Below are 26,397 nucleotides of genomic sequence, written 5' to 3'. Positions count from 1 at the left end.
ATCATCGATAGGTGTCCCTTACGTATGGCAGCTAAAAACTGGAAACTTACTGCCAATCGAATACAGGGAGCTATAGTGGAAAACACATGGCGATCGACAAATATCCTCCAGAAGATCAGGATTTTGAATACCTACATACTCTGTAAAGCTTATTATGTCGCTCAGGTGTTCCCTCTTCCCAAAATGCAAGCCCATAAGATCATGCGTTTGTCCAGCAGGTTTGTGTGGCTCGGTCATATTTTTAAGTTAACCTATACCACACTGTCTAAGTCAGTGCAAGCTGGGGGCCTGCAACTCAATGATATCCGTCGAAAGGCGACAGCACTCTATATAAAACGAACAACTGCGATAATTACCACGATGCCCCATACTATCACATCGAAGCTGTTTCGCATTGTTCGCCCTAAATGTATGAAACCGCCAATTGACATCGGTAAACTCAACTTTCAATTGCAACATGTCGGTGTTTATTACCTCGAAATTAGTTACTTAGGTGACAGTGTTTTCACAAGTCCTTGTCTCACGACAGTGTTCTTACTTGCTCAGTGGCAGAAGTACGAAGCTCCAACTACAATTGAAATGCACTACCCAAGAATCGTCTGGACGGCAGTGTGGACCAATATTACTCTAAAAATTCATTCCTCCGATGTGATTTCCGCCTGGTATAAAGTTGTCCACAATCTTGTTCCAACCAACGAAAAACTCAACCGCATTGGCTTAAGTGCTACTGACAACTGCCTCAAATGTGGATTCGTTGACACTCTGAGGCACAGGTTTACTTGCTGCGGGCATCAGTTCAACTGGCATTGGGTGCGGAAACGATTGGCGCTGCTCACACGTAGCACTGAAAGACTTTATACAACTGATATCCTCCTGTGGCCTGATACACGGTATTACCCCACAACGAAAAACAATACTGTTATGTGGATGCTGGGTCATTTTGTCAATTACGTCATCACTAACCACGGAGAAGACAATATTACTGCCTTTACTGCTTATATGGAAACGGCATATTGGCGAAGTACCCAGTTCCCGCACATTAAAAGGGATTTTGGAAACATGTTAAAAATACTGTTTGAGAAACAGGGAATTGGGTGATTCTAAAGTCAATCCGCCATTACTGTTAACATTTCCACGGTGAAGTTCCCAAGTACAAGCGAACACTGAATACTATTTTCGTTATCGTTTCACCTATGGCGCTTGAAGAACCTGAGGTTTTCTTTTCTTTCTTATTCCTCATTATTTGTTTTTTGCGGGAAGAGACATTTTTTTTTCCCCTTGTTTTGAGAGAGATTTCTATTTTTCGTTGCACTTATATTACAAAGAAGACGAGGCAATGAACTCCTTGTAATCCGGAAGAACCAGTATTCTTTTTGTGTACTGTTGTACGACGCCAGTGAATCTGGAGACTTTGATTTCTTTTGACTATAGCTGATGAAGCTCGCCAAGGACGGCATTCATGGAGAGCGCAAGGAGGGCTGTAAGGGGAGAAGGGAGGCCCTACATATTGAAAAAAAAAAAAAAAAAAAAAAAAAAAAAAAAAAAAAAAAAGTGGCTAGGATACCTGGCTTTCACCCAGGAGGCCCGGGTTCGATTCCCGGTACCGGAACGGAATTTTTTCCACACGAATCGTGACAGGTTTGAGCTGTCCGAGCGGCCGTTTCCCGTCCTGCTCGCAATATAGCTACTGTTTCGTGACCGTCAGCAGAATATAGACTAGGGAAGCAGACACACGACGACCATAGAAATGGTGTATGGCTTCATGCCACCTGTTTCCAGCGTAGGGCTGAGCAACCGCATCTGCCGAGGCCCGTTAGCTCAGTTGGTTAGAGCGTCGTGCTAATAACGCGAAGGTCGTGGGTTCGATCCCCCCACGGGCCACTACTCCTTTACTACTACGAAAAGGCAGCGCCGATTTCAGCTGGCGAGTGTGATGACCAGAAGATCATCACCCTGCGTGGAAGTTGACAGAGGATCCGAACCCGACTCGTCGGGAAGCGCTACAGCATTCACTCGGCAATGGCCATAATATCTTGAATACACTGGTTCTCAACCGATAAAGAGAAAATGAAAGAAAATGTCCGATTGCCGATGCGTAACAACTTTGGCCCTTGTCAGTACTTGGGCGGGTGAGCGCATGGGAACACAGGGCACTATTTGCACTTTTACTTCCTATTTTTGTTTCTCCTTTGTTTTCGGAGCTACAGCCCGATTCGGTCAGGGAGACGCCACCGTGAAATGAAGGGGGCGTGCTGTGTGTCCATCGCCTCGCCTCTCCTTAGCTCTCTCAGTCGTTTCTCGTGCTTGTCGTTTTGATAAAGGCCGATTTGAGAGCGTCAGCTCTCGCGTCAGCTGAGCAAAGTCGAGACAAGTCGAGACACACTAAGGGCTGGTATGCAGCGAGTAAGAGGGCGAAAAAACAATAATTTAAGAGCGCGTGGCGAAAGTACTCATACGCGAAATTAAAAGCCTGCTGCGGTGGCCGGGAATCGAACCCGGATCAACTGCTTGGAAGGCAACTATGCTGACCATTACACCACCACCGCACAAGCGAGCGCCGCGCGTCCGCGCTGTGTCGGCTTCCCGCCAGTCGGCAGCGGCGGAAGGTGATCGTACCTGGCAGGCGCATTTCGAGGCAGGCTAGGGGAGCACATCCAGACGCATTCGGACAGCGTATCCGCGCACATTTCGCATCCTTTGGCAAGAGTTGGGCGCCGGCGACGCAAGAGTACGCAGAGGACCGCGTTCTGGCGGCATTTTTAAGCAGTGCAGTGCAGGATTCAGCGTCTGCAGCATCTTTCCCACAGAATGCTACGGCGCTTGACGGCAGTCCCACTTTCCCTTGAGACATCTGCTCGGGAAGCAGCGTCAAGTTACCGCTGGCCCCAGCATCGGTGGTTCAGTGGTAGAATGCTCGCCTGCCACGCGGGCGGCCCGGGTTCGATTCCCGGCCGATGCATCATTTTGCTTTTCCCGCGATGATGCTGCCGCGTGGCTTGAGCGCTTGAGATGCACGATCCACAAGAATGTGTAGCTGGATTTCCCTTGAGAAGGACCGAGAACGCAGCACTCGCGGGTCCCCACTAGGACGCTCGCATCATGTTCTACAGACTAGCGTCGGCCTGGCCTCACAAGTTGCCGGGTCCGGGTGCCTCCGAGGCTCTGAACTTTAACGACAAGGAGTGCTGCCTATCGTTGCAACAGCTGCAGCAGCACCGCAATCAACTGGGCCGGCAGTGCACGTGTAGCAACAGAACACGTTATCCAGGAAGTACAGTGTCTCTACGTCTAATATTGGGTACGGCATTTACCCAGTTTGCAGGACAAGCGGTGCACCCGTGCCTCGGTAGCGCAGTAGGCAGCGCGTAAGTCTCATAATCTTAAGGTCGTGAGTTCGATCCTCACCCGGGGCATTTAATTTTCTGTGACTGATGGTGGTGCTGTTGCTAGGGCGCCAACGTATTTCTTGTTTGTTATCCACAACGTTTCAACGCTTCAGCGGGAAAATGTTTACTTCCTGTTATTGCTACTTACAGCTTCCCTTTTCCTCTTCTCCCAGCAGAGCATGAAGCCAAAAGCATTGCTCTGCGACGTTTGAGGTGCGCGCCTTGCCAGTCACTATGTGCAAAGATGCTCGCAAAGAGAGAGGGGCGCCGACGCGGCACTCGACACGAAATGCGACAAGCGACCGTACGAACGGTCGAACGAAACGGCCGCATCCGGTGTGGTCTAGTGGCTAGGATACCTGGCTTTCACCCAGGAGGCCCGGGTTCGATTCCCGGTACCGGAACGGAATTTTTTCCACACGAATCGTGACAGGTTTGAGCTGTCCGAGCGGCCGTTTCCCGTCCTGCTCGCAATATAGCTACTGTTTCGTGACCGTCAGCAGAATATAGACTAGGGAAGCAGACACACGACGACCATAGAAATGGTGTATGGCTTCATGCCACCTGTTTCCAGCGTAGGGCTGAGCAACTGCATCTGCCGAGGCCCGTTAGCTCAGTTGGTTAGAGCGTCGTGCTAATAACGCGAAGGTCGTGGGTTCGATCCCCCCACGGGCCACTACTCCTTTACTACTACGAAAAGGCAGCGCCGATTTCAGCTGGCGAGTGTGATGACCAGAAGATCATCACCCTGCGTGGAAGTTGACAGAGGATCCGAACCCGACTCGTCGGGAAGCGCTACAGCATTCACTCGGCAATGGCCATAATATCTTGAATACACTGGTTCTCAACCGATAAAGAGAAAATGAAAGAAAATGTCCGATTGCCGATGCGTAACAACTTTGGCCCTTGTCAGTACTTGGGCGGGTGAGCGCATGGGAACACAGGGCACTATTTGCACTTTTACTTCCTATTTTTGTTTCTCCTTTGTTTTCGGAGCTACAGCCCGATTCGGTCAGGGAGACGCCACCGTGAAATGAAGGGGGCGTGCTGTGTGTCCATCGCCTCGCCTCTCCTTAGCTCTCTCAGTCGTTTCTCGTGCTTGTCGTTTTGATAAAGGCCGATTTGAGAGCGCCAGCTCTCGCGTCAGCTGAGCAAAGTCGAGACAAGTCGAGACACACTAAGGGCTGGTATGCAGCGAGTAAGAGGGCGAAAAAACAATAATTTAAGAGCGCGTGGCGAAAGTACTCATACGCGAAATTAAAAGCCTGCTGCGGTGGCCGGGAATCGAACCCGGATCAACTGCTTGGAAGGCAACTATGCTGACCATTACACCACCACCGCACAAGCGAGCGCCGCGCGTCCGCGCTGTGTCGGCTTCCCGCCAGTCGGCAGCGGCGGAAGGTGATCGTACCTGGCAGGCGCATTTCGAGGCAGGCTAGGGGAGCACATCCAGACGCATTCGGACAGCGTATCCGCGCACATTTCGCACCCTTTGGCAAGAGTTGGGCGCCGGCGACGCAAGAGTACGCAGAGGACCGCGTTCTGGCGGCATTTTTAAGCAGTGCAGTGCAGGATTCAGCGTCTGCAGCATCTTTCCCACAGAATGCTACGGCGCTTGACGGCAGTCCCACTTTCCCTTGAGACATCTGCTCGGGAAGCAGCGTCAAGTTACCGCTGGCCCCAGCATCGGTGGTTCAGTGGTAGAATGCTCGCCTGCCACGCGGGCGGCCCGGGTTCGATTCCCGGCCGATGCATCATTTTGCTTTTCCCGCGATGATGCTGCCGCGTGGCTTGAGCGCTTGAGATGCACGATCCACAAGAATGTGTAGCTGGATTTCCCTTGAGAAGGACCGAGAACGCAGCACTCGCGGGTCCCCACTAGGACGCTCGCATCATGTTCTACAGACTAGCGTCGGCCTGGCCTCACAAGTTGCCGGGTCCGGGTGCCTCCGAGGCTCTGAACTTTAACGACAAGGAGTGCTGCCTATCGTTGCAACAGCTGCAGCAGCACCGCAATCAACTGGGCCGGCAGTGCACGTGTAGCAACAGAACACGTTATCCAGGAAGTACAGTGTCTCTACGTCTAATATTGGGTACGGCATTTACCCAGTTTGCAGGACAAGCGGTGCACCCGTGCCTCGGTAGCGCAGTAGGCAGCGCGTAAGTCTCATAATCTTAAGGTCGTGAGTTCGATCCTCACCCGGGGCATTTAATTTTCTGTGACTGATGGTGGTGCTGTTGCTAGGGCGCCAACGTATTTCTTGTTTGTTATCCACAACGTTTCAACGCTTCAGCGGGAAAATGTTTACTTCCTGTTATTGCTACTTACAGCTTCCCTTTTCCTCTTCTCCCAGCAGAGCATGAAGCCAAAAGCATTGCTCTGCGACGTTTGAGGTGCGCGCCTTGCCAGTCACTATGTGCAAAGATGCTCGCAAAGAGAGAGGGGCGCCGACGCGGCACTCGACACGAAATGCGACAAGCGACCGTACGAACGGTCGAACGAAACGGCCGCATCCGGTGTGGTCTAGTGGCTAGGATACCTGGCTTTCACCCAGGAGGCCCGGGTTCGATTCCCGGTACCGGAACGGAATTTTTTCCACACGAATCGTGACAGGTTTGAGCTGTCCGAGCGGCCGTTTCCCGTCCTGCTCGCAATATAGCTACTGTTTCGTGACCGTCAGCAGAATATAGACTAGGGAAGCAGACGCACGACGACCATAGAAATGGTGTATGGCTTCATGCCACCTGTTTCCAGCGTAGGGCTGAGCAACCGCATCTGCCGAGGCCCGTTAGCTCAGTTGGTTAGAGCGTCGTGCTAATAACGCGAAGGTCGTGGGTTCGATCCCCCCACGGGCCACTACTCCTTTACTACTACGAAAAGGCAGCGCCGATTTCAGCTGGCGAGTGTGATGACCAGAAGATCATCACCCTGCGTGGAAGTTGACAGAGGATCCGAACCCGACTCGTCGGGAAGCGCTACAGCATTCACTCGGCAATGGCCATAATATCTTGAATACACTGGTTCTCAACCGATAAAGAAAAAATGAAAGAAAATGTCCGATTGCCGATGCGTAACAACTTTGGCCCTTGTCAGTACTTGGGCGGGTGAGCGCATGGGAACACAGGGCACTATTTGCACTTTTACTTCCTATTTTTGTTTCTCCTTTGTTTTCGGAGCTACAGCCCGATTCGGTCAGGGAGACGCCACCGTGAAATGAAGGGGGCGTGCTGTGTGTCCATCGCCTCGCCTCTCCTTAGCTCTCTCAGTCGTTTCTCGTGCTTGTCGTTTTGATAAAGGCCGATTTGAGAGCGCCAGCTCTCGCGTCAGCTGAGCAAAGTCGAGACAAGTCGAGACACACTAAGGGCTGGTATGCAGCGAGTAAGAGGGCGAAAAAACAATAATTTAAGAGCGCGTGGCGAAAGTACTCATACGCGAAATTAAAAGCCTGCTGCGGTGGCCGGGAATCGAACCCGGATCAACTGCTTGGAAGGCAACTATGCTGACCATTACACCACCACCGCACAAGCGAGCGCCGCGCGTCCGCGCTGTGTCGGCTTCCCGCCAGTCGGCAGCGGCGGAAGGTGATCGTACCTGGCAGGCGCATTTCGAGGCAGGCTAGGGGAGCACATCCAGACGCATTCGGACAGCGTATCCGCGCACATTTCGCATCCTTTGGCAAGAGTTGGGCGCCGGCGACGCAAGAGTACGCAGAGGACCGCGTTCTGGCGGCATTTTTAAGCAGTGCAGTGCAGGATTCAGCGTCTGCAGCATCTTTCCCACAGAATGCTACGGCGCTTGACGGCAGTCCCACTTTCCCTTGAGACATCTGCTCGGGAAGCAGCGTCAAGTTACCGCTGGCCCCAGCATCGGTGGTTCAGTGGTAGAATGCTCGCCTGCCACGCGGGCGGCCCGGGTTCGATTCCCGGCCGATGCATCATTTTGCTTTTCCCGCGATGATGCTGCCGCGTGGCTTGAGCGCTTGAGATGCACGATCCACAAGAATGTGTAGCTGGATTTCCCTTGAGAAGGACCGAGAACGCAGCACTCGCGGGTCCCCACTAGGACGCTCGCATCATGTTCTACAGACTAGCGTCGGCCTGGCCTCACAAGTTGCCGGGTCCGGGTGCCTCCGAGGCTCTGAACTTTAACGACAAGGAGTGCTGCCTATCGTTGCAACAGCTGCAGCAGCACCGCAATCAACTGGGCCGGCAGTGCACGTGTAGCAACAGAACACGTTATCCAGGAAGTACAGTGTCTCTACGTCTAATATTGGGTACGGCATTTACCCAGTTTGCAGGACAAGCGGTGCACCCGTGCCTCGGTAGCGCAGTAGGCAGCGCGTAAGTCTCATAATCTTAAGGTCGTGAGTTCGATCCTCACCCGGGGCAGTCTGCCGCCGGCAGTGCTGCGAGGCGGTCACGCGCCAGAGCGCTGCGGGCGAGGCGCGCACGGTGTGTTTGTGTTTACTTCGGCCGCTGTAAGTGCCGTTTTCCTTCTAGACCACCATGGCGCACAACTATCGGAAGAAGACATTACGTTTCAACTTTTGTTCCGACTTCGCCCGACCCAAGGCCCTGGAGGTAGAACGATTTATACGCGATGAAGTTAAGATACCACCAACGGATCTAATTGGTATCCACTTGTCCATAGTTAGCAGTACCGTCTACGTCAAAATGATCACCGATGCGGCGTGCGACAAGGTGCTTCAAGAGGCAAAACGTGGACTGCGCTTCTGTCATTCCGACGGCAACGTCGGACCCGTTACCGTCGATCACGCAGGTCTCGGCACACGGACGATAAGGATCTTCGAACTGCCGTTCGAACTACCTGCAGACGTCGTCATCGAGGCGCTCCGTCCCTATGGCAACGTTCTGGAACATGTTGCCGAACGATGGGTCCAATTTCAGACCTATCCAGTTTTAAACGGTGTTAGACAGGTCCGCATCGAGTTGCAGAAACACGTGCCTTCCTATCTACGTATCGGAGGCTGCCGTGCCATTATAATGTACGACGGCCAACCTCGGACCTGTTCCGGTTGCGGAAAAGAAGGTCACCTACGGTCTGAATGCATTCAACGACGTGTCGCGCAGCTCCCGTTGTCGGAAGCGTCCGTCACACCCACGATGACCGCCCTACCGGTCACTTACGCAGCGGCTCTTGCCACGTCTACCGTTTCGTCCAGTCCGTCGCCCGGTCCTTCCGATCGGCACGTCCCACCGTCCCAGTCACCAACGGACGGTGTGGACGTCCCACCTGACAACCTTGCCGCCGAACAGGCTCCTGCACCGGACGCTGAGGAGACCAGTACATCTTCACAACACCTGTTCGACAATTTCATTGTACCCACCGACGCCTTCGAACCAGGTCGACGCTCCTCCTTGCCGTCGTCCGACACTGAGGAACACGTGCGCAAACAACGCTCGCCACGTAGGCGCAAACGCCGTCGCCGTTCACCCACGGGCTCTCCGAGCGTTGCCACCCGCGACGACGTAGACGACACCCAAGCAGCCGACATTTCCACGCAGAGGTCGGCGGACAACTTTCACGATGAACAAGACGTTTCGCAGGACGGGACCACTATGGAGGTCGCCACGCACAATGTAACGATCGGTGCGCCGGTTGAGACGCCTGTCTCCCCGCCGACAACTCCAGATCTCTCTCGCCACGACGCAATTCCCATGGACATTGGACAGACCCACGGCACAGGAGCATGGGCCGACGACATTGAGGAAGGTACGCCCCCTCCTCCGGATGAGTTACCTCCGCCGGACGAGGCTGCCTGTTAACATCAAAAGCGAGGCATTGCAGCTGATGGGACGGGACTTCCTGTCGGTGCCTTCCTCTTACTTCCCTTGGTGATGGTAGATGCGCGTCCACCACCACTGAAACAAACATACCGGTTTGCCACACTGAACATCAACATGATCGGCACTGCACCCAAGCTGCAACTCCTATGTGACATGCTTCGGGCCTCTGACGTTGACGTCGCCCTTCTTCAGGAAGTACGCGTTGCCACACTACCACCAGTCTACGGCTACGACTCATACACGTCCACATGTGATCAATCAGGGCGTGGAGTGGCTTTCTACATACGCGAAGGAATCCCACTCACGGACACGACAATCCTTCCCTGTGGAAGAGGCATGGCTGTTACCATCTTCGACACGCGCGTCATCAATATCTACGCTCCGTCTGGCTCCACGAACCGTCGGCAGCGGTCCACTTTCTTCGGACATGACGTGGCGCCCCTGTTTTCTGGACGCTATGATCGCCTTATCATGGGAGGCGATTTCAACTGTGTTCTCCATCCGCAGGACCAAGTACCTGGTTATTCGCCATGCCCGGCGCTGCTCACCTTAATCGAAGATTTTCATCTAGTGGACGTTTGGGAGAAAATTCATGGCAATACCCCCGGTTTTACCCATTATACAGCACATTCTGCGAGCAGACTGGACCGGTTTTATGTCTCTGCTCACCTCGGCAATGAAGTCGCCCAAGCTGAACGATGGCCCCTTGCATTTTCGGACCATTGCGCCGTCATTTGCTCCCTGGCTCTGCCACCTCAGTCAGTGTGGCGCAGCAGAGGTTACTGGAAGCTTAATACCTCCCTCCTTAATGATCCACACTGCCGACAATGTATTGCCACTACATGGGCGTCTTGCGAAAGACGCCTTCCGCAGTACACATCCACGTTCCATTGGTGGCTCAAATGTGCCAAACCTGCGATCAGAAAGGCCTTCATACAATGTGGCAAGGAAGCAGCAGCATGGCATCGAGACACCACAAATTTTCACTACGCCGTCCTCCGTGAGCTCGATGCGCTCCCTCCATCACCTGACACCCACAGGGAACGACAACGTACTAAAGCTCGTCTCCTCTCTCTCCAACGTGCACGACTGCATGGTGTCGTGGTGCGTTCCCGACGACAAGACCTCCTCCACGACGAAACCACATCCACAATCCATGCCGCATCCGACCATAATCGTCGACGTCGGCTTTTCGTCCCCAACATCACGACCTCCGATGGTGTTCACCACACAACACAGGCGGCGGTCGTGTCCGCCTTTGCTGAACATTATCGCCAATTTTATGATGATGAACCGATGGCGACGCCCATTCCTGATGACCTCCGTCCTTCCCCTGATCGGACCCTCACCGTAGCGGAGTCAACGTCCATGATGTCTGCAATCACCGCAGAAGAGGTGGTAGATGCGATCAACAAAGGGGCCAAGAACAAATCACCCGGACCAGATGGTCTCCCAGTGGAGTTTTACCGGGCGTTCACCACGTTAATGCTTCCCCGCTGGACGGAAATGATTCAGGAACTCTTTACTCCGTCCTTCCCAATTCCACCTGAATTCGTCACTGGCATTCTTCTACCTGTGCCCAAACCGAAGGGAGGGTCTCATGTCTCTGCATATCGCCCCCTTACACTACTGAATGCAGACTATAAAATCTATGCACGCCTCTTAGCAGCGCGCATACGCACCGTCTTACCTACGGTCCTTTCACCTGAGCAGACTGCACGTGGTTGTGGGGCCACCTTACAAACAGCCCTAGGAGAATGTCGTGACCTCATTGCACTGGCGTCGGTTTGTCGCCTTCGTGCAGCACTGGTATCCGTCGATTTCACGAGTGCCTTTGATCGCGTTCGACACCCATTCCTCCTCATGGTGGCGACACGTATGGGGTTCCCATTGCTTTTTGTCGATGCCATTCGCCGGTTACTCCTTCCCGCGGTCTCGATGGTACAAGTCAATGGGAGGCTTGTAGGACCGATTCCTATACGCCGCTCTGTGCGTCAAGGATGCCCTATGTCTACTTTACTATATGCCATTGCACTTGAGCCCCTCATCACTGGACTTACCTCTAGACTGCAGGGCCTCACTTTGCGTGACCACACCTTTCACTGTAGGGCTTATGCGGACGATCTCCTCTTTCTCACCTGCTCCTCCACGGAACTCAATGACGCCATCCAATGGATCCACCAGTATGGACGTCTTTCTGGTAGCATTCTTAATGTCCGTAAATCGACTATGATGCACATTGGGCGCGGCCTCCCGGCTATGGTGCCGACCTCACTCCCAGTTAGTACCACCCTTCGTTACTTGGGTATCGAATTTACGAGCTCCACACACCGCACAGTGGCCCTGGCTTACCGGCGGCTTTTGCAGTCGATTCGGCACCATGTCCGTGGTCAAGTGCACCGTAACTTAAACCAACTCCAACGTGTGTCCTATGTCAACATCTATGTCGCCCCTAAACTGGTACACGTCGCCCAGATCCTCCCAATGCCGTTACTCCTTGGCCGCCGCATCCAATCAGCCTTTGGATATTTCGTGTCAGCAGGGGCACTTTTCAAAGTCCGCTACAACACTCTAACACTGCCTCCTGCAAAAGGTGGCCTCGGACTCATCAACGTGCGGGCACGCTCTTCTGCACTCTTTGTCCACACTCTGTTGCGGCACTGGCAGGGGCCGGTCCCGTCTTTAACACGCAGTCTCTTAGATATCCTCCGACCAGCTTCTCTCGATCCACCGATCAATGTGGCACCTATTTCTCCATTATTGTACTACGTCGCCAATTGTTTCGTAGCATTCAGCTACGTTCGGGCCGATCTTCCAGTCACCCGTACTCTCCGTACAAAAGATTATTATCGTTTGTTTATGCTGTCCAACCCTTGCGACCCCATGGTGCTACAGCATCCTGACATTAACTGGAGCACGGTTTGGGGGTGTGTGCATGCACCCTTTTTACCGTCGTCTGTGTCTGCACTCTGGTATGTTTTAGTCTATGGAAAGTTCCCGACTAATAGTCGACTTTATCGCATAGGACTGGCCACCTCCCCATTCTGCCCTGACTGTCAGCTCGAAGACACCGACGAGCACCGTCTTACGTGCCCCCTGAAACAAAACGTATGGCTCCTCATCCAACGAATCGTGGGCTTTTACCTCCGTGCCCCGCCAACGACGGTAACCCCGGATTTCCTGTTGTTGCCCCAGACATTTCACTACCCTCTTGCTAAGCACCATACCCTAATCTGGTTTCGAGGACAGGCTTTAGAATATCTCTTTCGAAGTGGTCCGCATACAGTCCTTGACTTCTGGTCCAAAGTTGTGACCGCGCATAGCACCCTCACCCGAAGACCATCTTACCGACAAACTTTTGCCGGTTATCTCCGCAGCGTCTTCCTTGACCCCCCTCCAAGTTGGGGTGTACCATGCCTACCTGTCACATGATGCAACACCCTTATCCACGTTCTCATGCATCGACCAAACACAAACACAATTTTTTTTTTTTTTTTTTTTTTTTATTTTATTTTATTTTATTTTATTTTTTTTTAATGGAAGAAGACAGAATATGTTATATTTTGTTGTATTTAATGTATTTCTTTTTTAATATTTTTTTGTTTAACTAACAGTCATTTGTATATTTTTAAATGGTACCTTGAAGACCTCTTGCATAGTGAATATATATGTACTTTTAGTTTGTTCAATACAAATTTTTAAACAAAAAAAAAAAAAAAAAAAAAAAAAAAAAAAAAAAAAAAAAAAAAAAAGGTCGTGAGTTCGATCCTCACCCGGGGCATTTAATTTTCTGTGACTGATGGTGGTGCTGTTGCTAGGGCGCCAACGTATTTCTTGTTTGTTATCCACAACGTTTCAACGCTTCAGCGGGAAAATGTTTACTTCCTGTTATTGCTACTTACAGCTTCCCTTTTCCTCTTCTCCCAGCAGAGCATGAAGCCAAAAGCATTGCTCTGCGACGTTTGAGGTGCGCGCCTTGCCAGTCACTATGTGCAAAGATGCTCGCAAAGAGAGAGGGGCGCCGACGCGGCACTCGACACGAAATGCGACAAGCGACCGTACGAACGGTCGAACGAAACGGCCGCATCCGGTGTGGTCTAGTGGCTAGGATACCTGGCTTTCACCCAGGAGGCCCGGGTTCGATTCCCGGTACCGGAACGGAATTTTTTCCACACGAATCGTGACAGGTTTGAGCTGTCCGAGCGGCCGTTTCCCGTCCTGCTCGCAATATAGCTACTGTTTCGTGACCGTCAGCAGAATATAGACTAGGGAAGCAGACACACGACGACCATAGAAATGGTGTATGGCTTCATGCCACCTGTTTCCAGCGTAGGGCTGAGCAACTGCATCTGCCGAGGCCCGTTAGCTCAGTTGGTTAGAGCGTCGTGCTAATAACGCGAAGGTCGTGGGTTCGATCCCCCCACGGGCCACTACTCCTTTACTACTACGAAAAGGCAGCGCCGATTTCAGCTGGCGAGTGTGATGACCAGAAGATCATCACCCTGCGTGGAAGTTGACAGAGGATCCGAACCCGACTCGTCGGGAAGCGCTACAGCATTCACTCGGCAATGGCCATAATATCTTGAATACACTGGTTCTCAACCGATAAAGAGAAAATGAAAGAAAATGTCCGATTGCCGATGCGTAACAACTTTGGCCCTTGTCAGTACTTGGGCGGGTGAGCGCATGGGAACACAGGGCACTATTTGCACTTTTACTTCCTATTTTTGTTTCTCCTTTGTTTTCGGAGCTACAGCCCGATTCGGTCAGGGAGACGCCACCGTGAAATGAAGGGGGCGTGCTGTGTGTCCATCGCCTCGCCTCTCCTTAGCTCTCTCAGTCGTTTCTCGTGCTTGTCGTTTTGATAAAGGCCGATTTGAGAGCGCCAGCTCTCGCGTCAGCTGAGCAAAGTCGAGACAAGTCGAGACACACTAAGGGCTGGTATGCAGCGAGTAAGAGGGCGAAAAAACAATAATTTAAGAGCGCGTGGCGAAAGTACTCATACGCGAAATTAAAAGCCTGCTGCGGTGGCCGGGAATCGAACCCGGATCAACTGCTTGGAAGGCAACTATGCTGACCATTACACCACCACCGCACAAGCGAGCGCCGCGCGTCCGCGCTGTGTCGGCTTCCCGCCAGTCGGCAGCGGCGGAAGGTGATCGTACCTGGCAGGCGCATTTCGAGGCAGGCTAGGGGAGCACATCCAGACGCATTCGGACAGCGTATCCGCGCACATTTCGCATCCTTTGGCAAGAGTTGGGCGCCGGCGACGCAAGAGTACGCAGAGGACCGCGTTCTGGCGGCATTTTTAAGCAGTGCAGTGCAGGATTCAGCGTCTGCAGCATCTTTCCCACAGAATGCTACGGCGCTTGACGGCAGTCCCACTTTCCCTTGAGACATCTGCTCGGGAAGCAGCGTCAAGTTACCGCTGGCCCCAGCATCGGTGGTTCAGTGGTAGAATGCTCGCCTGCCACGCGGGCGGCCCGGGTTCGATTCCCGGCCGATGCATCATTTTGCTTTTCCCGCGATGATGCTGCCGCGTGGCTTGAGCGCTTGAGATGCACGATCCACAAGAATGTGTAGCTGGATTTCCCTTGAGAAGGACCGAGAACGCAGCACTCGCGGGTCCCCACTAGGACGCTCGCATCATGTTCTACAGACTAGCGTCGGCCTGGCCTCACAAGTTGCCGGGTCCGGGTGCCTCCGAGGCTCTGAACTTTAACGACAAGGAGTGCTGCCTATCGTTGCAACAGCTGCAGCAGCACCGCAATCAACTGGGCCGGCAGTGCACGTGTAGCAACAGAACACGTTATCCAGGAAGTACAGTGTCTCTACGTCTAATATTGGGTACGGCATTTACCCAGTTTGCAGGACAAGCGGTGCACCCGTGCCTCGGTAGCGCAGTAGGCAGCGCGTAAGTCTCATAATCTTAAGGTCGTGAGTTCGATCCTCACCCGGGGCATTTAATTTTCTGTGACTGATGGTGGTGCTGTTGCTAGGGCGCCAACGTATTTCTTGTTTGTTATCCACAACGTTTCAACGCTTCAGCGGGAAAATGTTTACTTCCTGTTATTGCTACTTACAGCTTCCCTTTTCCTCTTCTCCCAGCAGAGCATGAAGCCAAAAGCATTGCTCTGCGACGTTTGAGGTGCGCGCCTTGCCAGTCACTATGTGCAAAGATGCTCGCAAAGAGAGAGGGGCGCCGACGCGGCACTCGACACGAAACGCGACAAGCGACCGTACGAACGGTCGAACGAAACGGCCGCATCCGGTGTGGTCTAGTGGCTAGGATACCTGGCTTTCACCCAGGAGGCCCGGGTTCGATTCCCGGTACCGGAACGGAATTTTTTCCACACGAATCGTGACAGGTTTGAGCTGTCCGAGCGGCCGTTTCCCGTCCTGCTCGCAATATAGCTACTGTTTCGTGACCGTCAGCAGAATATAGACTAGGGAAGCAGACGCACGACGACCATAGAAATGGTGTATGGCTTCATGCCACCTGTTTCCAGCGTAGGGCTGAGCAACCGCATCTGCCGAGGCCCGTTAGCTCAGTTGGTTAGAGCGTCGTGCTAATAACGCGAAGGTCGTGGGTTCGATCCCCCCACGGGCCACTACTCCTTTACTACTACGAAAAGGCAGCGCCGATTTCAGCTGGCGAGTGTGATGACCAGAAGATCATCACCCTGCGTGGAAGTTGACAGAGGATCCGAACCCGACTCGTCGGGAAGCGCTACAGCATTCACTCGGCAATGGCCATAATATCTTGAATACACTGGTTCTCAACCGATAAAGAAAAAATGAAAGAAAATGTCCGATTGCCGATGCGTAACAACTTTGGCCCTTGTCAGTACTTGGGCGGGTGAGCGCATGGGAACACAGGGCACTATTTGCACTTTTACTTCCTATTTTTGTTTCTCCTTTGTTTTCGGAGCTACAGCCCGATTCGGTCAGGGAGACGCCACCGTGAAATGAAGGGGGCGTGCTGTGTGTCCATCGCCTCGCCTCTCCTTAGCTCTCTCAGTCGTTTCTCGTGCTTGTCGTTTTGATAAAGGCCGATTTGAGAGCGCCAGCTCTCGCGTCAGCTGAGCAAAGTCGAGACAAGTCGAGACACACTAAGGGCTGGTATGCAGCGAGTAAGAGGGCGAAAAAACAATAATTTAAGAGCGCGTGGCGAAAGTACTCATACGCGAAATTAAAAGCCTGCTGCGGTGGCCGGGAATCGAACCCGGATCAACTGCTTGGAAGGCAACTATGCTGACCATTACACCACCACCGCACAAGCGAGCGCCGCGCGTCCGCGCTGTGTCGGCTTCCCGCCAGTCGGCAGCGGCGGAAGGTGATCGTACCTGGCAGGCGCATTTCGAGGCAGGCTAGGGGAGCACATCCAGACGCATTCGGACAGCGTATCCGCGCACATTTCGCATCCTTTGGCAAGAGTTGGGCGCCGGCGACGCAAGAGTACGCAGAGGACCGCGTTCTGGCGGCATTTTTAAGCAGTGCAGTGCAGGATTCAGCGTCTGCAGCATCTTTCCCACAGAATGCTACGGCGCTTGACGGCAGTCCCACTTTCCCTTGAGACATCTGCTCGGGAAGCAGCGTCAAGTTACCGCTGGCCCCAGCATCGGTGGTTCAGTGGTAGAATGCTCGCCTGCCACGCGGGCGGCCCGGGTTCGATTCCCGGCCGATGCATCATTTTGCTTTTCCCGCGATGATGCTGCCGCGTGGCTTGAGCGCTTGAGATGCACGATCCACAAGAATGTGTAGCTGGATTTCCCTTGAGAAGGACCGAGAACGCAGCACTCGCGGGTCCCCACTAGGACGCTCGCATCATGTTCTACAGACTAGCGTCGGCCTGGCCTCACAAGTTGCCGGGTCCGGGTGCCTCCGAGGCTCTGAACTTTAACGACAAGGAGTGCTGCCTATCGTTGCAACAGCTGCAGCAGCACCGCAATCAACTGGGCCGGCAGTGCACGTGTAGCAACAGAACACGTTATCCAGGAAGTACAGTGTCTCTACGTCTAATATTGGGTACGGCATTTACCCAGTTTGCAGGACAAGCGGTGCACCCGTGCCTCGGTAGCGCAGTAGGCAGCGCGTAAGTCTCATAATCTTAAGGTCGTGAGTTCGATCCTCACCCGGGGCATTTAATTTTCTGTGACTGATGGTGGTGCTGTTGCTAGGGCGCCAACGTATTTCTTGTTTGTTATCCACAACGTTTCAACGCTTCAGCGGGAAAATGTTTACTTCCTGTTATTGCTACTTACAGCTTCCCTTTTCCTCTTCTCCCAGCAGAGCATGAAGCCAAAAGCATTGCTCTGCGACGTTTGAGGTGCGCGCCTTGCCAGTCACTATGTGCAAAGATGCTCGCAAAGAGAGAGGGGCGCCGACGCGGCACTCGACACGAAATGCGACAAGCGACCGTACGAACGGTCGAACGAAACGGCCGCATCCGGTGTGGTCTAGTGGCTAGGATACCTGGCTTTCACCCAGGAGGCCCGGGTTCGATTCCCGGTACCGGAACGGAATTTTTTCCACACGAATCGTGACAGGTTTGAGCTGTCCGAGCGGCCGTTTCCCGTCCTGCTCGCAATATAGCTACTGTTTCGTGACCGTCAGCAGAATATAGACTAGGGAAGCAGACGCACGACGACCATAGAAATGGTGTATGGCTTCATGCCACCTGTTTCCAGCGTAGGGCTGAGCAACCGCATCTGCCGAGGCCCGTTAGCTCAGTTGGTTAGAGCGTCGTGCTAATAACGCGAAGGTCGTGGGTTCGATCCCCCCACGGGCCACTACTCCTTTACTACTACGAAAAGGCAGCGCCGATTTCAGCTGGCGAGTGTGATGACCAGAAGATCATCACCCTGCGTGGAAGTTGACAGAGGATCCGAACCCGACTCGTCGGGAAGCGCTACAGCATTCACTCGGCAATGGCCATAATATCTTGAATACACTGGTTCTCAACCGATAAAGAAAAAATGAAAGAAAATGTCCGATTGCCGATGCGTAACAACTTTGGCCCTTGTCAGTACTTGGGCGGGTGAGCGCATGGGAACACAGGGCACTATTTGCACTTTTACTTCCTATTTTTGTTTCTCCTTTGTTTTCGGAGCTACAGCCCGATTCGGTCAGGGAGACGCCACCGTGAAATGAAGGGGGCGTGCTGTGTGTCCATCGCCTCGCCTCTCCTTAGCTCTCTCAGTCGTTTCTCGTGCTTGTCGTTTTGATAAAGGCCGATTTGAGAGCGCCAGCTCTCGCGTCAGCTGAGCAAAGTCGAGACAAGTCGAGACACACTAAGGGCTGGTATGCAGCGAGTAAGAGGGCGAAAAAACAATAATTTAAGAGCGCGTGGCGAAAGTACTCATACGCGAAATTAAAAGCCTGCTGCGGTGGCCGGGAATCGAACCCGGATCAACTGCTTGGAAGGCAACTATGCTGACCATTACACCACCACCGCACAAGCGAGCGCCGCGCGTCCGCGCTGTGTCGGCTTCCCGCCAGTCGGCAGCGGCGGAAGGTGATCGTACCTGGCAGGCGCATTTCGAGGCAGGCTAGGGGAGCACATCCAGACGCATTCGGACAGCGTATCCGCGCACATTTCGCATCCTTTGGCAAGAGTTGGGCGCCGGCGACGCAAGAGTACGCAGAGGACCGCGTTCTGGCGGCATTTTTAAGCAGTGCAGTGCAGGATTCAGCGTCTGCAGCATCTTTCCCACAGAATGCTACGGCGCTTGACGGCAGTCCCACTTTCCCTTGAGACATCTGCTCGGGAAGCAGCGTCAAGTTACCGCTGGCCCCAGCATCGGTGGTTCAGTGGTAGAATGCTCGCCTGCCACGCGGGCGGCCCGGGTTCGATTCCCGGCCGATGCATCATTTTGCTTTTCCCGCGATGATGCTGCCGCGTGGCTTGAGCGCTTGAGATGCACGATCCACAAGAATGTGTAGCTGGATTTCCCTTGAGAAGGACCGAGAACGCAGCACTCGCGGGTCCCCACTAGGACGCTCGCATCATGTTCTACAGACTAGCGTCGGCCTGGCCTCACAAGTTGCCGGGTCCGGGTGCCTCCGAGGCTCTGAACTTTAACGACAAGGAGTGCTGCCTATCGTTGCAACAGCTGCAGCAGCACCGCAATCAACTGGGCCGGCAGTGCACGTGTAGCAACAGAACACGTTATCCAGGAAGTACAGTGTCTCTACGTCTAATATTGGGTACGGCATTTACCCAGTTTGCAGGACAAGCGGTGCACCCGTGCCTCGGTAGCGCAGTAGGCAGCGCGTAAGTCTCATAATCTTAAGGTCGTGAGTTCGATCCTCACCCGGGGCATTTAATTTTCTGTGACTGATGGTGGTGCTGTTGCTAGGGCGCCAACGTATTTCTTGTTTGTTATCCACAACGTTTCAACGCTTCAGCGGGAAAATGTTTACTTCCTGTTATTGCTACTTACAGCTTCCCTTTTCCTCTTCTCCCAGCAGAGCATGAAGCCAAAAGCATTGCTCTGCGACGTTTGAGGTGCGCGCCTTGCCAGTCACTATGTGCAAAGATGCTCGCAAAGAGAGAGGGGCGCCGACGCGGCACTCGACACGAAATGCGACAAGCGACCGTACGAACGGTCGAACGAAACGGCCGCATCCGGTGTGGTCTAGTGGCCAGTTCCGCTTGAGACGCGACAGCGATCGCACGTGCTGTGTATTCGATCCGCCGTTTCCCTCGGGTTGTGACTATTTACTTTCTGTGTGTGACGTTTCTTTGTCTTCTTTTCTTCGTTGTTTCGTCGCCTTAGTGTTTGTGTTGTGTCATGTGTTGTATAGCGGCTTTTGCCGCATTAATTAAGTGTTATGGCTTCCCGGTTGTTTCCGCGGAAGTGTACTCTCAGTTTTCAGTTTAACAAGGCCACCAGGAATGTTCAACCAACTTCGTTGGAAATTCACGAATGGATTGTGGATACAATTGGCATTACATCGGACCAGGTACATACGGCGTATTTTGACACAGAACTTTACTGCTTTTTTGTGAAATTGTTGAACCCGGTTTTGCTAGATAAGATTTTACTTAAACATGGTGAGCAAGTGTCGTTCCGTCATAGAGATGGTTCTGTTAGCAGTGTTACTGTTTCAAATGCTGAAATTTCGTATACCACAGTTCGGGTTTATAATTTACCCCCTGAAGTTGAAAACAGTTACCTCAAGGAAGCTTTGCTTGGTTATGGTACCGTTCGGTCAATTCGAAATGAACGTTGGTCTGCACAACATAAGCTGCAATGTTATAATGGTGTCAGATCGGTTGAAATGCATATTAAGTCGAACATACCGTCCCATCTGGTTGTATGTGGTTATCGTGTTCATCTTACTTATGAGGGGCAAGTTGGTACGTGTTTTCTATGTAATGAAAATGGTCATGTTCGTGCTAATTGCCCTAAGCGGGTGTTTGTGCTTAAAAATGGGCTAGCACAACGCCGCAAATTAACGGTTGCCGATCTTGTGCCAGCAGCTTCCTCCACTGTCTCGTGTCAGCCTCCTGCAGTAGATTCTTCACAACGGGTGACACCTTCCTCTGATGCAGGTTTTCCCCCGTTACCCACTCGCCCAGATGTATCGGCTGCTTCTACACCGATCCCGTCTGTTTCCAATAACAAACGCCGTCGAGCTAGTGATACCGGTAGCACTGATGACGAAGCTGCTGTTTCGCAGCCGGTTTGCGGATCTGACGAGAGACTTCCGGAATCTCCCATGCTTGTTTTGGATTCTGTTCCCACTGTGTCTCCTGCTTTGCCTGATGACGTCAAACTTGCTGCCACGCCGTCGGCGCAAGAGCCCCAACATTCGGTCGCGGTGGTGTTGACATCCCCCCCGACACAGGCATCACAACATGTTGACGACACTTCGGTGCAGACAGCTGTTTGTCGGAAAATCGCTTCTAGAACTGCGCGCTCCGCTTCAGCGGATTCCAACCCTATCTCTCCACCTCCTACACTTCCAATACCTACACCTTCTGATGCCGGTGCCGATGTTCCTGATGCAGTTTTCCCCTTGCTTGCTCCTTCTTCTGATTCCTCTCGCCCTGCTAATCCTTCGGATGCCTTGGTTGACGTGCCTGATCTCGAACCCCCCACTCCACCTGCTCTTGAATCTGGTGTGCATCAGATACGCCGTCGGGTGAAAGTGCCCCCCAATCTTCACGCGGTGCGGAAAAAACACAAGCATGCAAAGGATGACTCTGATTCCGTTGATTCCGGGCAATCACCCTCTGCCATGTCTGATGTTGATGATCTGGATGTCGTTGCTTCTAATGTGGTGTAATTAGGGTTCATTTTCCCTTTTGTTTTGTTGATGTTGCAGGCGTACACGTTTATTACCTTAAATATAAATAGCATTCAATCTGCTCTGAAGTTAGCGTCTCTGCAGCAGTTCATTTATGACTCTGCAGCTGATGTTGTTTTCCTGCAGGAAGTCTCCGTTGCACACCTGTTTGTTCCTGGCTTTCGCACTATTATAAATTTTGCGCCTGAGTTTTCCACAGGTACTGCCTTACTAATTCGTGACGGTATCCCCGTTACCGAAATTGAGCTCTTAGACTCGGGAAGGGGTATTGGTTGTCGGTTATTTGACACAAGCTTGGTTAATATTTACGCCCCCTCTGGTTCCAGCAAACGGCAGGAACGGTCTCGTTTTTATAAAGAGGATCTGATTTATCTTTTACGCAAAAATCCTGCGACTTTGATATTGGGGGGTGATTTTAATTGTGTATTACAAGCTAAGGACCAATCGCCTCATTTTAATTATTGTTTCGAGCTACATTCTCTTGTACGTCAACTACGACTACGCGATGCGTGGGAGGTTAAACACCCCACTTTAGTTAAATTTACATTTTTTACTGCCACGTCAAGTAGTCGACTGGACCGATTGTATATTTCTGATCCCCTTAGTGTTTCTGTTTTAAATGTAGGTGTTATTCCAGCCAGTTTTACGGATCATTGTGCCCTTGCGGTTATAATTAATTTGGAGCGTCAGCCTCTTAAACTTTATCGGCCGCTGTGGAAATTAAATGTCTCCTTGCTCGATGACCCTGACATCGAACCTCTAATACAGACGGCGTGGGACATGTGTTTACGTTCTCTGCGATACTATCCGTCTAAGCTTCACTGGTGGATCCACTGTGCGAAGCCAAAACTACGTCGCACTTTAATGTCCTACAGTTATAATAGAGCGCGAGATCTGAAACTGACTTTTGAGTATTATTATTCGGTGCTTCGCGAACTTTATGATACTTCTCGAATGACAGGTGCCCACCTTTCTGAGATTCGGAAAATTAAAGCCAAGCTCCTTAGTATTAAACGGCTTCAGATGGAAGGATTGAAGATTAAATCTAAACCGCCGTCCACCTTAGCACATGAAATGACTTCCATGTACCACCTGTTTCGTCACCACAAGAACCGTCGACGTGTATTGATTGACGGCCTTATGGCAGCTGATGGTTGCCGGCTTACCTTACAGAATCAAATAACCCATGAACTTACCTGCTACTATGAGACCTTATATGCTGTGGCTGATTCTGATCGGCTTGATGTTGACGAGATTTTAACTGCTATCCCATTAGTTTTAACAGAGGACCATAATGTGGAATTTTTAGCTCCTTTTACTGCAGACGAAATTTCAGCTTTCATTGCTTGTTCACCATCTCACAAATCTCCTGGTCCGGATGGCCTTCCTAAGGAATTTTTTGTTCGCTTTTGGACTATTATAGGGCCTGTTTTTACGGATATTGTAAATGAAATCTTGAATGGTGGCACAATTCCAGCCGATTTCAAGAGAGGTACGGTTGTCCTGATACCAAAATCTGCTGGTTTGAAGACAGCTAGTGACTTTCGTCCTTTAACCCTTTTAATTTTGATTATAAGACGGCTGCTAGGGCTGTTAATGCACGTCTATCCCTCTTGCTTACACCTGTGATAACTCCTTGTCAAAGCTGCTTTCCAGGGCGCTCCATATTGACTCCTCTGGCGGGGTATCGTGATGTCGTGTCGATTGTCGCTGTCACCAATATTTCCTGTGCGCTTTTATTTGTTGATTTTAGTAAGGCTTTTGATCGTGTGTCCCATTCGTTTTTAGAGCTTCTGCTGCGCCGACTCGGTTTTAATGAAAAGGCGCTGCTGGTACTTAAGAATATGACGACTGGTATTTCTGCTAAGATTGACATTAATGGCCAGCTAACGAAGGTCATTGATATTAAACGTGGCGTCCCGCAAGGTAGCCCTTTATCCATGACCCTTTATGCTCTCTCCCTTCAACCACTCCTCTCTCGTCTCAACTCGACACTTCGTGGTCTTACGATTTCTGGGGTTACCCTGACAGCAACAGCTTATGCTGATGATTTGGTTGTTTTGCTTCGTTCCGCCGCCGAAGTGCCGCAGTTGAAAATGGAACTAGATAAATTTTCTGCGGCCTCCGGTTCTCGTCTCAACCCCCGTAAAAGCAAACTTCTGAATTTGCGGGGCTTTGAAAATGTGGTTGTTCCGTGGGTTACGGCTGTTGAACACCATACACATTTAGGCATCTATCTTGAACGGTGTCCTCTTCGTATGGCTGCAAAAAATTGGCAAGTGGCCATTTCCAAGCTTCAAGGTGTTTTATTCGAACACTCATGGCGTTCGATACCGCTACTGCAAAAAAAGCGTGTATTAGACACTTATGTTTTATGTAAAGTATTTTACGTTGCTCAGTTGTTTCCGCTTCCAAGAATGCAGGGTGCAAAAATGGTCCAGCTTATCAACAGATATATTTGGCGGGGGCACATTTTTAAATTACGTTGTGATGTTCTTACGAAGCCGCGTCTTGCGGGCGGCTTGTCGTTCACCGATGTCCGTGTCAAGGCTGCGGCCCTTTATGTTAAGCGCACCCTCCATCTTTTATTTTCTGAGTCCCCGACTGTTACTTCGCGATTATTCCATGTCGTTCGTCCTGCGAGCTTGTCACCGCCTATTAACGTAGGGCCTCTAAATGCGAAGCTACGGCATGTTCGGGACTTCTACATTGAGATTAGTTATCTGGATCTCCACTTCCAACGTCGTCCTGTTTTTACTATGCGAACACTGCTTGACAAATGGCACAGGTCTTCTTCTTCCATCCCGATTGTTTTGCAATATCCCCGTTTTCATTGGCGTCACATATGGACGAATATTAGCTTACCCGTTCATTCAGCACCTGTTGCCTCCCTATGGTATAAGGTAGTTCACCAGCTGATTCCTACGAACGAACGACTTCATCGCATAGGTTTAAGTGTCTCTCCGCTTTGTCAAACGTGTGGTTGTGTTGATACACTCCAACACCGATTTACCTGCGCTGACCGTCTTCGCATGTGGTACTGGCTGCGCCGACAATTGGCGTTACTCACCAGGAGCTCGGAATCGGCATTTACAACTGATATTCTCTGCTGGCCGGACACGGTTTTTTATCCCGGGACAAAGAACAATACCATTATGTGGCTTCTTGGCCGTTACATTTTTGCAGTGGTTGATGGTGATGGTATTTCCGATTTTATTTCGTTTATTGGTTACATGCTTCATGAGTACTGGACGCAACAATCTCTCCCACATCTTAAGAGGGACTTTGCGAATATGCTTAGTATTGTCTTCGAAAAGCAGGGGATTGGTTAAGTTTCCACTTCTATTGATCGCTCCTGCGCCAGTTACATTAATGGCACCGGTATAGGGGCATACTGATCTCACTTCACGATAGGGAAGACATTCTCGCTAGCTCTTACTTATTTTGCTTTCCTGCCAAGCTTTTACCTGTTTGGATAGACACTGCATCACAAGCCCCGTGTCCACATATAAATATCATAAGACTCTGAACCAAGGGAAATTACTACGTATTGGTGCCACTGTGCTTCAGTGCAGGGAGGGGGAGACGTCATGGCCAGGCCTCGGGTTTCGACCCCTGCCCAATGCGCCTCCCCCGAGCTGCACTGGGTCAACACAGTGAAAGAAATACAAAAAGAAAAAAAAAAAAGGATAAGGCATAAAAAAAAAAAAAAAGTGGCTAGGATACCTGGCTTTCACCCAGGAGGCCCGGGTTCGATTCCCGGTACCGGAACGGAAAAAGAAAAAAACAAAAAAAAAAGCGGTCTAAGGCGCCAGATGTAAGCTCTGGTTCCCTAAGGGGAGCGTGGGTTCGAACCCCACATCTGACAATGCATTTTAAATATTCCAAAACTACCAATGTCGTACATGCGGGAAAACAAGTAAATTACGCGGGAACAGGTTCCACAGATACTACTAGAAACGGCAGTGACTATGGTGCTTGCCTTGCAAGTCTGATTGTCTGGCGGTCAGAAAGAATGGAAAGCTGTTAGGAGACATGGCTTTCAGCCACGAGGCCCGGATTCGATTCACGGTAGCCGAACATACTTTTGTTTGCTGAGTCTTGGTTATTCTCACGGCATTTACGATATCTTTGTGTTGTGGTTTTTGGGGTCCAAGCATCAGGCGAGCAAACGTGAACGAAAGCAGATATGTGTGTAAATGAGTGTCAGGGCAGTAATAAAGGTGGATGAGACGGTTGATCGGGTTAAAAAACAAAAAAAAAAAAAAAAAAAAAAAAAAAGTGGCTAGGATACCTGGCTTTCACCCAGGAGGCCCGGGTTCGATTCCCGGTACCGGAACGGAATTTTTTCCACACGAATCGTGACAGGTTTGAGCTGTCCGAGCGGCCGTTTCCCGTCCTGCTCGCAATATAGCTACTGTTTCGTGACCGTCAGCAGAATATAGACTAGGGAAGCAGACACACGACGACCATAGAAATGGTGTATGGCTTCATGCCACCTGTTTCCAGCGTAGGGCTGAGCAACTGCATCTGCCGAGGCCCGTTAGCTCAGTTGGTTAGAGCGTCGTGCTAATAACGCGAAGGTCGTGGGTTCGATCCCCCCACGGGCCACTACTCCTTTACTACTACGAAAAGGCAGCGCCGATTTCAGCTGGCGAGTGTGATGACCAGAAGATCATCACCCTGCGTGGAAGTTGACAGAGGATCCGAACCCGACTCGTCGGGAAGCGCTACAGCATTCACTCGGCAATGGCCATAATATCTTGAATACACTGGTTCTCAACCGATAAAGAGAAAATGAAAGAAAATGTCCGATTGCCGATGCGTAACAACTTTGGCCCTTGTCAGTACTTGGGCGGGTGAGCGCATGGGAACACAGGGCACT

General features: G+C 51.6%; 30 non-coding genes across 30 annotated transcripts; 24 read left to right on the top strand and 6 right to left on the bottom strand.

The window, feature by feature from the left end:
- Positions 1-1,807: 1,807 nt before the first annotated feature.
- Trnai-aau lies at positions 1,808-1,881 on the top strand. Its single transcript has one exon. It is a non-coding gene; the product is annotated as a tRNA-Ile (tRNA).
- A 593-nt stretch (positions 1,882-2,474) lies between these two features.
- On the bottom strand, positions 2,475-2,546 carry Trnag-ucc. The gene has a single exon. It is a non-coding gene; the product is annotated as a tRNA-Gly (tRNA).
- Positions 2,547-2,888: 342 nt separating this feature from the next.
- On the top strand, positions 2,889-2,959 carry Trnag-gcc. The gene has a single exon. It is a non-coding gene; the product is annotated as a tRNA-Gly (tRNA).
- Positions 2,960-3,340: 381 nt separating this feature from the next.
- Trnam-cau lies at positions 3,341-3,413 on the top strand. The gene has a single exon. It is a non-coding gene; the product is annotated as a tRNA-Met (tRNA).
- A 305-nt stretch (positions 3,414-3,718) lies between these two features.
- Positions 3,719-3,790, top strand: Trnae-uuc. Its single transcript has one exon. It is a non-coding gene; the product is annotated as a tRNA-Glu (tRNA).
- Positions 3,791-3,988: 198 nt separating this feature from the next.
- Trnai-aau lies at positions 3,989-4,062 on the top strand. The gene has a single exon. It is a non-coding gene; the product is annotated as a tRNA-Ile (tRNA).
- Positions 4,063-4,655: 593 nt separating this feature from the next.
- Positions 4,656-4,727, bottom strand: Trnag-ucc. Its single transcript has one exon. It is a non-coding gene; the product is annotated as a tRNA-Gly (tRNA).
- A 342-nt stretch (positions 4,728-5,069) lies between these two features.
- Trnag-gcc lies at positions 5,070-5,140 on the top strand. Its single transcript has one exon. It is a non-coding gene; the product is annotated as a tRNA-Gly (tRNA).
- Positions 5,141-5,521: 381 nt separating this feature from the next.
- Positions 5,522-5,594, top strand: Trnam-cau. Its single transcript has one exon. It is a non-coding gene; the product is annotated as a tRNA-Met (tRNA).
- Positions 5,595-5,899: 305 nt separating this feature from the next.
- Positions 5,900-5,971, top strand: Trnae-uuc. Its single transcript has one exon. It is a non-coding gene; the product is annotated as a tRNA-Glu (tRNA).
- Positions 5,972-6,169: 198 nt separating this feature from the next.
- Trnai-aau lies at positions 6,170-6,243 on the top strand. Its single transcript has one exon. It is a non-coding gene; the product is annotated as a tRNA-Ile (tRNA).
- Positions 6,244-6,836: 593 nt separating this feature from the next.
- Positions 6,837-6,908, bottom strand: Trnag-ucc. The gene has a single exon. It is a non-coding gene; the product is annotated as a tRNA-Gly (tRNA).
- A 342-nt stretch (positions 6,909-7,250) lies between these two features.
- Trnag-gcc lies at positions 7,251-7,321 on the top strand. Its single transcript has one exon. It is a non-coding gene; the product is annotated as a tRNA-Gly (tRNA).
- Positions 7,322-7,702: 381 nt separating this feature from the next.
- On the top strand, positions 7,703-7,775 carry Trnam-cau. The gene has a single exon. It is a non-coding gene; the product is annotated as a tRNA-Met (tRNA).
- A 5,505-nt stretch (positions 7,776-13,280) lies between these two features.
- Trnae-uuc lies at positions 13,281-13,352 on the top strand. The gene has a single exon. It is a non-coding gene; the product is annotated as a tRNA-Glu (tRNA).
- A 198-nt stretch (positions 13,353-13,550) lies between these two features.
- On the top strand, positions 13,551-13,624 carry Trnai-aau. The gene has a single exon. It is a non-coding gene; the product is annotated as a tRNA-Ile (tRNA).
- Positions 13,625-14,217: 593 nt separating this feature from the next.
- On the bottom strand, positions 14,218-14,289 carry Trnag-ucc. The gene has a single exon. It is a non-coding gene; the product is annotated as a tRNA-Gly (tRNA).
- Positions 14,290-14,631: 342 nt separating this feature from the next.
- Trnag-gcc lies at positions 14,632-14,702 on the top strand. Its single transcript has one exon. It is a non-coding gene; the product is annotated as a tRNA-Gly (tRNA).
- Positions 14,703-15,083: 381 nt separating this feature from the next.
- Positions 15,084-15,156, top strand: Trnam-cau. The gene has a single exon. It is a non-coding gene; the product is annotated as a tRNA-Met (tRNA).
- A 305-nt stretch (positions 15,157-15,461) lies between these two features.
- Trnae-uuc lies at positions 15,462-15,533 on the top strand. Its single transcript has one exon. It is a non-coding gene; the product is annotated as a tRNA-Glu (tRNA).
- A 198-nt stretch (positions 15,534-15,731) lies between these two features.
- Trnai-aau lies at positions 15,732-15,805 on the top strand. The gene has a single exon. It is a non-coding gene; the product is annotated as a tRNA-Ile (tRNA).
- Positions 15,806-16,398: 593 nt separating this feature from the next.
- On the bottom strand, positions 16,399-16,470 carry Trnag-ucc. Its single transcript has one exon. It is a non-coding gene; the product is annotated as a tRNA-Gly (tRNA).
- A 342-nt stretch (positions 16,471-16,812) lies between these two features.
- Trnag-gcc lies at positions 16,813-16,883 on the top strand. Its single transcript has one exon. It is a non-coding gene; the product is annotated as a tRNA-Gly (tRNA).
- A 381-nt stretch (positions 16,884-17,264) lies between these two features.
- Positions 17,265-17,337, top strand: Trnam-cau. The gene has a single exon. It is a non-coding gene; the product is annotated as a tRNA-Met (tRNA).
- Positions 17,338-17,642: 305 nt separating this feature from the next.
- On the top strand, positions 17,643-17,714 carry Trnae-uuc. Its single transcript has one exon. It is a non-coding gene; the product is annotated as a tRNA-Glu (tRNA).
- Positions 17,715-17,912: 198 nt separating this feature from the next.
- Trnai-aau lies at positions 17,913-17,986 on the top strand. Its single transcript has one exon. It is a non-coding gene; the product is annotated as a tRNA-Ile (tRNA).
- A 593-nt stretch (positions 17,987-18,579) lies between these two features.
- On the bottom strand, positions 18,580-18,651 carry Trnag-ucc. The gene has a single exon. It is a non-coding gene; the product is annotated as a tRNA-Gly (tRNA).
- Positions 18,652-18,993: 342 nt separating this feature from the next.
- Positions 18,994-19,064, top strand: Trnag-gcc. Its single transcript has one exon. It is a non-coding gene; the product is annotated as a tRNA-Gly (tRNA).
- A 381-nt stretch (positions 19,065-19,445) lies between these two features.
- Positions 19,446-19,518, top strand: Trnam-cau. Its single transcript has one exon. It is a non-coding gene; the product is annotated as a tRNA-Met (tRNA).
- Positions 19,519-26,049: 6,531 nt separating this feature from the next.
- On the top strand, positions 26,050-26,123 carry Trnai-aau. Its single transcript has one exon. It is a non-coding gene; the product is annotated as a tRNA-Ile (tRNA).
- Positions 26,124-26,397: the final 274 nt, after the last annotated feature.

This window comes from Schistocerca piceifrons, chromosome 2, assembly GCF_021461385.2.
Source record: "Schistocerca piceifrons isolate TAMUIC-IGC-003096 chromosome 2, iqSchPice1.1, whole genome shotgun sequence".
Lineage (NCBI taxonomy): Eukaryota > Metazoa > Arthropoda > Insecta > Orthoptera > Acrididae > Schistocerca > Schistocerca piceifrons.
Note: the sequence above shows the minus strand (reverse complement) of the source record. Positions and strands in the feature narration are given on the sequence as shown.